The 7,783-nt window shown below is 25.9% G+C and overlaps 1 non-coding gene across 1 annotated transcript; it reads right to left on the bottom strand.

Moving 5' to 3' along the window:
* Positions 1-5,636: 5,636 nt before the first annotated feature.
* TRNAF-GAA (transfer RNA phenylalanine (anticodon GAA)) lies at positions 5,637-5,709 on the bottom strand. Its single transcript has one exon. It is a non-coding gene; the product is annotated as a tRNA-Phe (tRNA).
* Between the last annotated feature and the right edge of the window lie 2,074 nt (positions 5,710-7,783).

The following is a 7,783-nucleotide window of genomic DNA, read 5'->3' on the forward strand; positions in this document are numbered from 1 at the left end:
ATTTACTATAATTTCTGATCCAAATAAATACAACAATAACAATAACAATCACTTTAATCACTTTATGCAAAAAAAAATGTAAAAAACTCTGTAATTAAACAAACAAATTTAAAAAAAAATACAAATCTTGAAAAAAATTTCTTCAATAATTCTCACAATTACATAACAATAAAATAATAAATAAATAAAATATTCAACATTATTCCTATACAAATAATACATAAAACATAAAACCACATTTTTTTAACAACCGTACAATTCACATATTCAAAAGAGTATCAACTCCGTAAATAGTATGATTAATTTCGTTGTGTGAAGATAGTGTGTTTACTGATTAACATTTTTTTTTCTATAAATAGATATAAATTGAACCAGCACCTGGAAGATCCACGTTCCCTCTCCCACAACAAAAATGCTCTCTCCTTCAACACATGAGCAAATCTACTAAAATGAAAATGCAAACCACTCGCCATTCCCTGTGCTAAACAGTAAATATGTGAAAGTGAACATATTATTAATATTTTTACAATGAAAATTTTAAGTTTTTAAAAATAATTTACGATTTCTTTAAAATTATTTATCTGCAATATTTTATGATTGAAGAATGAATCATTTGCAAATATTTTTTCGAATTTACAATTTTAAGTTTTAATCAATTTTTGTTCATTGAGTTTTCATTTTCAACTATTTATAATATTATATTTATGTTTTATAAACTTGTGAAACAAACGCGGAAACCATATTCAAAATTACTAAAATAGAATTAGAAGGTTCATATACAAGTACAGAGGAAAGATAATAAATAATGTAATTAATGAAAAAAGTTTTTTTAATTGTCAAATATCGTACTTTTGATTTTAAGAGCCCACAATTATTTAAAATAAAGTTGTACTCTATAAAATATTATGTGGGGTTGATTTTCGATTTATGGTATATGCAATTAATTCAGGAGGTTGAATTAATTTAGTGATTCTTTTATAGTTGATAAAAAAATTTAAAAAATGACTACACTAATATGTTTTTGAAACTTTAAAATTAGTTAATCAATTTATAAAATACAAAAAACGAAGAAAATTTGGAAAACGAAATATATTTAACTCTTATTTTAAATACACGTGTCATGATACAATAGCAGCTCGTGAAATTTAAATAAATTAAAAATTATCTTAAAATAAATATTATTTGTTTATCTTAAAGTAATATACAGAAATAATGATAATTTTAAATGAAATTAAAAAATTATTTTAAAGTACAAAAATAAAATTCAGTTACAAGTAAGAAAAAGAAAATCGAGACAAATTATATGTTTAGATTTTGAACAGTTAGCTTAAGAAACTGTATACTCGATTTCACATATGAAGAGTTAATGTAATACGAAGGAGATTAAAAAATATGATAGAAACAAACTTATATTTTTACCTTCTATCTAATTATTTTTTATTTTTTCATACTTTTTTTTCTTTTTTGAAAAACTAAGGACGTCCTTTATTTATATTACATCAGTGTTATTCAACTATAGGTAAGAATGTGTGTTTGATTTTCAAAACTTTCATGTTATAGGATAGAGATGAATGTTCAACATCTAGAAAATCGTTTAAATGTCAAAAAGTTATCATTTCAAGTCTTTTTATAGTTGTTTGTTTAAATTCCCCGTAATCATAGGTCCAAACCATTTGGAAGGTACATGCACAAGACACTCCCATGTCAAAATGAATCATTGACCGTTCAAATATCAATAAATGCAATCATTTATCTTTTTGCTTTAAAAATATTTTAAAATTGTATTAATAGATTTTGGAATAGACTTGTGGTATGCAAAGGCCTAATTACGTTTTAAATATTAATAATTATACTTTACCTTAAGTTGTTTTATCATTAAAGTTATTACCTTAATAGTTGACCAATCGTTCAGGCTCTGCGACAGTTTGATCTATGAATGGTCGAATGACCACAGAGTATACAAATATAAATAATCATACAGTCATATGTACATAAAGAAAAAACGTTTTTGACAATAAAAATAAAAATTTCAAATGCGACTATACTTCCTAAATTAATAAATTCAAATTCAGCAGAGAGAATTATTTTAAAGCATGCATTATTTTCATGTAAATATTTGGTGATAAATTCAAATAACAATGTGAACTGAGCATATTATTTTATAGAGTACTAAAATAAAATAAGCTATAATATAAATGATCATGATAGACTATATATTAATATTCCAAACGTATTGACCTTGGATTGAACATTTATTCAGAAAAAAAGTATAATCAATAGTCAGATACACTTTTTTTCATTTTTTTATTTGAATATGTTATTGAAAATAGATTTTTACAACTTTGATAATATAATAATGGTTTAGTTAAATTTTAAATATTTTATAAAATTAAGTGCTTCTAATTTAATATATATTAAAAATGGTTTTAGTGAGAAGAGAATGTAAAGACTCGATTATAGTATATAATAGATTGCAATATAATCATATCAAATAAAAGATAAATAATTATATCATGTACCATCCTCCATATGAAAGATTTTTTTGAAGTAGTACTTCAAAAAAAATTTAGGACAAAATAATTACATAAGTATTTATATCTATATTACAAACTATTCAATCAACTAAATATACTCATTTTATTTTGAGTGTTGTTCTTCTCCTATTCTTGTATTATCTTCTACTACTTTCATAAAACACAAAGTCATAGTACGTAGATACTAAAAGCACAACCAACACATAGGGTAAGCTAGAATAAATTTAAATTATACTACCTATAACATTAAAAGTCAATTTAGAATCATTATGCATTCTTTCACAAATTATACAATATACTCAAACATAAAATTCTAAAGTGCACATCACAAACAAGACTCAAATGGTTCACTTATACATCATTAGATATTTGACTCTACCAATTACACATATGACTCTGTCTCTAGAGGACATATGTATTGAGTAGAATATGAGACCTTATACTTGTCATCGCTCACCCCTACCTTTTAAGAGTTATAATTATATCATGGTTGAGTCATATCCTTACTAAAGAGTATGACAAGATAGATTCTATATTTGTGATATTTAATCTCTTACAAAATCTATAAATAAGAACCTCGTTCGACTCTCATAGCTGAGTATATTTTTTTATGTGAGTCTAATATTAGCAAAGTCTAGATAATCTCATTTCAACTCTGACAACAATACACTTCACACAATTACACATAGTAGCATTCCTACCTTGAATCATTACCTTCTCATTTCACATAATTCATATAAAACCACAATACAATTTACAAAGATTTAAACTATATTCACAAGTCAAGTATGTAGATTCTTGCTCGGCGAATACATGTCTTGCTCAACGAGTATCTATTGAAATAAGACTCGTCCGACGATCACATTCCTCACCTAGAGAAAATGTACTCCTAATGTTCTCTAACTTAGCATAAAAAATTCTTGCTCAATGCAGGACAAAGTCATCGGACGAGTATTGCAACTAAATTCTTTAAAATTTTTCCTAATGAAGTTTTTTCGTCCAGCGAGTCATCTCTTAGCACTGCTTTTGACACGTTCTTCTATCAAGGAGTAACTCATCCAACATGTAAGAGAATTGGAGCTCTCTAAAATGCATATTTTTGCATTCTCACTCAATAAGTCCTATGCTCATTCAATGAGTCAGCATAAACTATGTGGAACCAATTTTGACTTGGTGTGTTCCTAATCAACCTGCCTAAGCATTTCACTCATTTTATGTTGAAACATACACATTTATGATTGTATTAAAACCTTAGATAATTTAGCCAAGTTACACAACCAATCAAAGTTACCAATTGTGCATAAAATCTCTAAATATATATTAAACAATATTGAAAAATTCAATCATTTAGAAATATAATTTTAAATCAAATTCAACACAACAAATTATAATATTCTACCATCACATAAATCAAATCTCATCAAGTAGCAGTATATTTAAATTTGAAACAAGTTTTTCTTACCTAGTGTAAAAAACACCCCATATATGTTTCTAGAGCTTTATATCTAATAGCATACTCTAACAACACCCCATATGTGTTTCTAGAGCTTTATATCTAATAGCATACTCTAACTATATGCACAAATATTATATAAAAAAATTAAGCATAACATCATGATCACAACTAAACAAAAATTCACTTTGAACTAATTTGAGATACATACATAGTCATTCCCGCCAATCATGCCTTAAAATACTAAAGTACCTCTAAAATTTGAATAAAAGTGAACTTTATTTTTAATTTTGATCGAACAAATATAGAGTTTTCTGATATGACTCTATCAACGATTCCTAATTGTCAAACAAATAAAAAGTTGAATTAGGAAAATAAAGAGAATGTAAAAAAGATTTTAAGAATAATTTTAAAAAAATATAGCATTTTTATTAAATAATACTCTATTATTAGAAAACTATTTATATTTGAATTTTTCAATATTAAAATAATCAAATATCTTCAATTTGAAATCACCACCTATCACTCTTTACTCCATTTTTAAGTCCTTAAAGAGAATTTAAAATATATTTTATTTTTATTTTGTTTGATTTTGATTTTATTATTGTTAATTAGATTATAAATTTGTTATTTTTTTTATATTTATCAATTAATTTGTGTTTTTCTTCTTTTATTTGTTCTAACTTATCAATTAACTCGTTTTTAAATAGAAAAAAGAAATGAATAGATGAACTAGACAAAATTAAATAAAAAAATATATAAAAATATAATTATCTTATCTTATTATTTTACTTCTAACAAAAATCAAACTACAATATACTTAAATTAAAAAAATATTTTAAATTATTATTAGAGATAATTTTTTAATAAAGTTTTAATTAATAATTATACATAAAATTGAATTACTATATAATAAATTCATATTCAACCACTAAAAAAAATTATTGACTCAAAAATTGACCCCTTTTTATAATAACATAATTCATGTAAATTGTTTGAATAAGATTTCATAAAAAAATAAAATTAAAGTTGTGATGTTGAAAAGAATGTTTGAAGTAAGAGTTTATTTATATATAAAATGTGGTTGAGATGAGTGAAGAGAAGAAAGTTGAAAATGGTGGAAAAGAGTGAGTGATGTGTAAAGACAAGGGATCCACGCATGAAGGGGACAGGCAGTTAGAGTTCCCAACTTCCCATCAACAAACCCATGTCCAAAACAAAACATTCAAAATCTTTTATTTTTCATTTTTTAAATATCATCCACCAAAATATTTTCATTTATTTTTCAAAAAATTTAAATTGATAACTTTTATTTATAATTCACTTTATTCATCTATAATAATAATAATAATAATAATAATAATAATAATAATAATAAAATGTTATTTTACTGTTGCTACTGTGACTTTAGTTTAAACTTCAAAGTTGTGTGGTAAAAGCGTCGCAATTCCAAATTATTATATGATTATGTTTTGTGTATAAAAAAATACGTAGTTACTATTTTGTTGGAGAAATATATTTAAAAGTGTTATCTGGACATTCAAAAGGAACAACTATCATGTAATATTAAACCATATTAACTTAGTTGAAAACAAATAATAGTGAATAAATTATGTAATATTTGGTCAAAGTAAAAAGAAAAATCGAAGTGCGGTGAACGTGGATCGAACACGTGACCTTCAGATCTTCAGTCTGACGCTCTCCCAACTGAGCTATCCCCGCAAGTTGCTAGTATTTACTACTTAAAACATTATATTTATAATAAAATGATGTTATCGATGCATGTTTAACATTATACATGCAGTTAAATTTAAACAAATTGTTAATTATATTTACATATACTAGGTTTTAATAGTTTATTCCTTTATACTATTTTAAAGCTAATTTTAATTTAGTTTTATTATTTAAAATTTTCAACTACTTTTAGTTTTTCTTAAAACTCGAATGGTATAAAGTTTTATTTTTTATTTTTGTTATTATTAACAGAATAAAAATAGCTAAATTATTATGTTTATTTCAATGAAATATAATTAAAAACTTATTAAAAAAATACTGGAAGAAATAAATTATTTCAATTATTTATTTTATTTATCTAAATCTCCAATTTAATTAGTGCACACGAACGTGCTTGCTTTTTCTGGTGGATGACAATTACATTGATTTGTTATAAAATTGAAGTAGTCATAAAAGTTATAACTTATGATAGTTTTCTTGTGAGTTAAATTTTAACAGTTACAAAGTTAAACTTCAATCTTCAAATGAAAAACTTCAACCTCTCAAACTATAGCTTCCATGGGAAATTGCCATTAGAGTTGGGAAAACATCATAGTGGCAAGAACTCTGTGTCCCAAATAACTCTGTTTCATTACTCTTCCATTCCACGTCTTCCACGTCATTCTCGATCTAAAAACTTGAATCTGGTGTTAATGAAATCTAAAGGTACAAGTTTGTCTTCCATCACAAATTCTTCTAACTTTCTAATTATTCATTGCTGTGTAAACAATGTCACTGGGAAAGTTCCAATTTTAGAGAAGAAATATAGATGGCAGTTGAAGTAATGATTTGAAGTTTTTGAAGTCACTACCAAATTGTAGTGAGTTGCAATTGTTACGTATACCCTGCAATAATTTTGGAGGTGATTTGCCAAATTTCTTGGGTTTAAATGTATATATGGCCTCAAAATTTGTTTACATTGTGAACTAAATCAAACTAATCATTGATATTTACTACAAAGTATTGACACATTTTTCTATTCATTTCAGAATATTGAAGTGTCTATGAATAATGCATATATATAGCTTTGGGATTGTTATGTTAGAAATGCTTACGGGAAGAAGACCACCACTGAAATCTTTGAAAATGGTCAAGACTTGAACTAACTCAGCTGAGATAAAAATGTCATGGCTATTCCGGAAACTAATGTGCTTGTTGCACTGTATGGCATACCCTAGTAAGTTATCCATCCATTTGGATGCGTAAATAAACCTTCCAGAAACATATATATTTCTATTTCCCATGTTTTTCAAATAAATCAATGTTCACAATAGTAAATCTTTATCTCGTTTTTATATTTTTTTTTAGGATTATTAACTTGTCTTTAATATTAAGGGGCTAATAGGATATAATTTTTTTATAACTTTGGTTTATGAATTGTGGAATTCAGAGGTACAAAAATTCCATCAAATATACAAATTATGAATATAAAACACAGTAGCTTGGGCATGAGAAAAAGAAAACTGCTACAGTATAAATTGACGCAGTGATTGCATGTCAGAGATTTGCAATCACATTTCTGAGTTCCAGTCTTAGGTAAGACGTGTCGTGATTTCAATGTTCAAATATTAAGGTAACAAAGGGAGAAATATTTCAACCATCTGTTCCAAGACTTCTCAATCTGTCTAAAGGGCAGCACTTCTAATTTGTGAAAATAGTAATTTGAAAATAGCCCTTTTCAAGGAGTCATAGAATGAACAAACAATTTGATCAAGTGATCTTTAGATCAGGGTATGACATCAATTCAAGCGTGGCTGAAAATGATAAAGTATATGAACATTACAGATATAAAATTCCACGTTCTACTCACTTTTTATGTTATCCATTTGAACGATGTGATTGACTATTCATTCATTAAAGCCACACAATGTTCCTTTTCCTTGTGCACTCACACACACACGAACCACAAGATGCTAAAAGAGGCCAACACAAAGATCCTATGCACGCGCACGACACTACTGTTTGAAAATGAAAAATGGTGAGTGGTATCAGATATGAACCACAAGATGCTAAAAGAAAAATA

This window comes from Vigna angularis, chromosome 1, assembly GCF_016808095.1.
Source record: "Vigna angularis cultivar LongXiaoDou No.4 chromosome 1, ASM1680809v1, whole genome shotgun sequence".
Taxonomy (NCBI): Eukaryota; Viridiplantae; Streptophyta; class Magnoliopsida; order Fabales; family Fabaceae; genus Vigna; species Vigna angularis.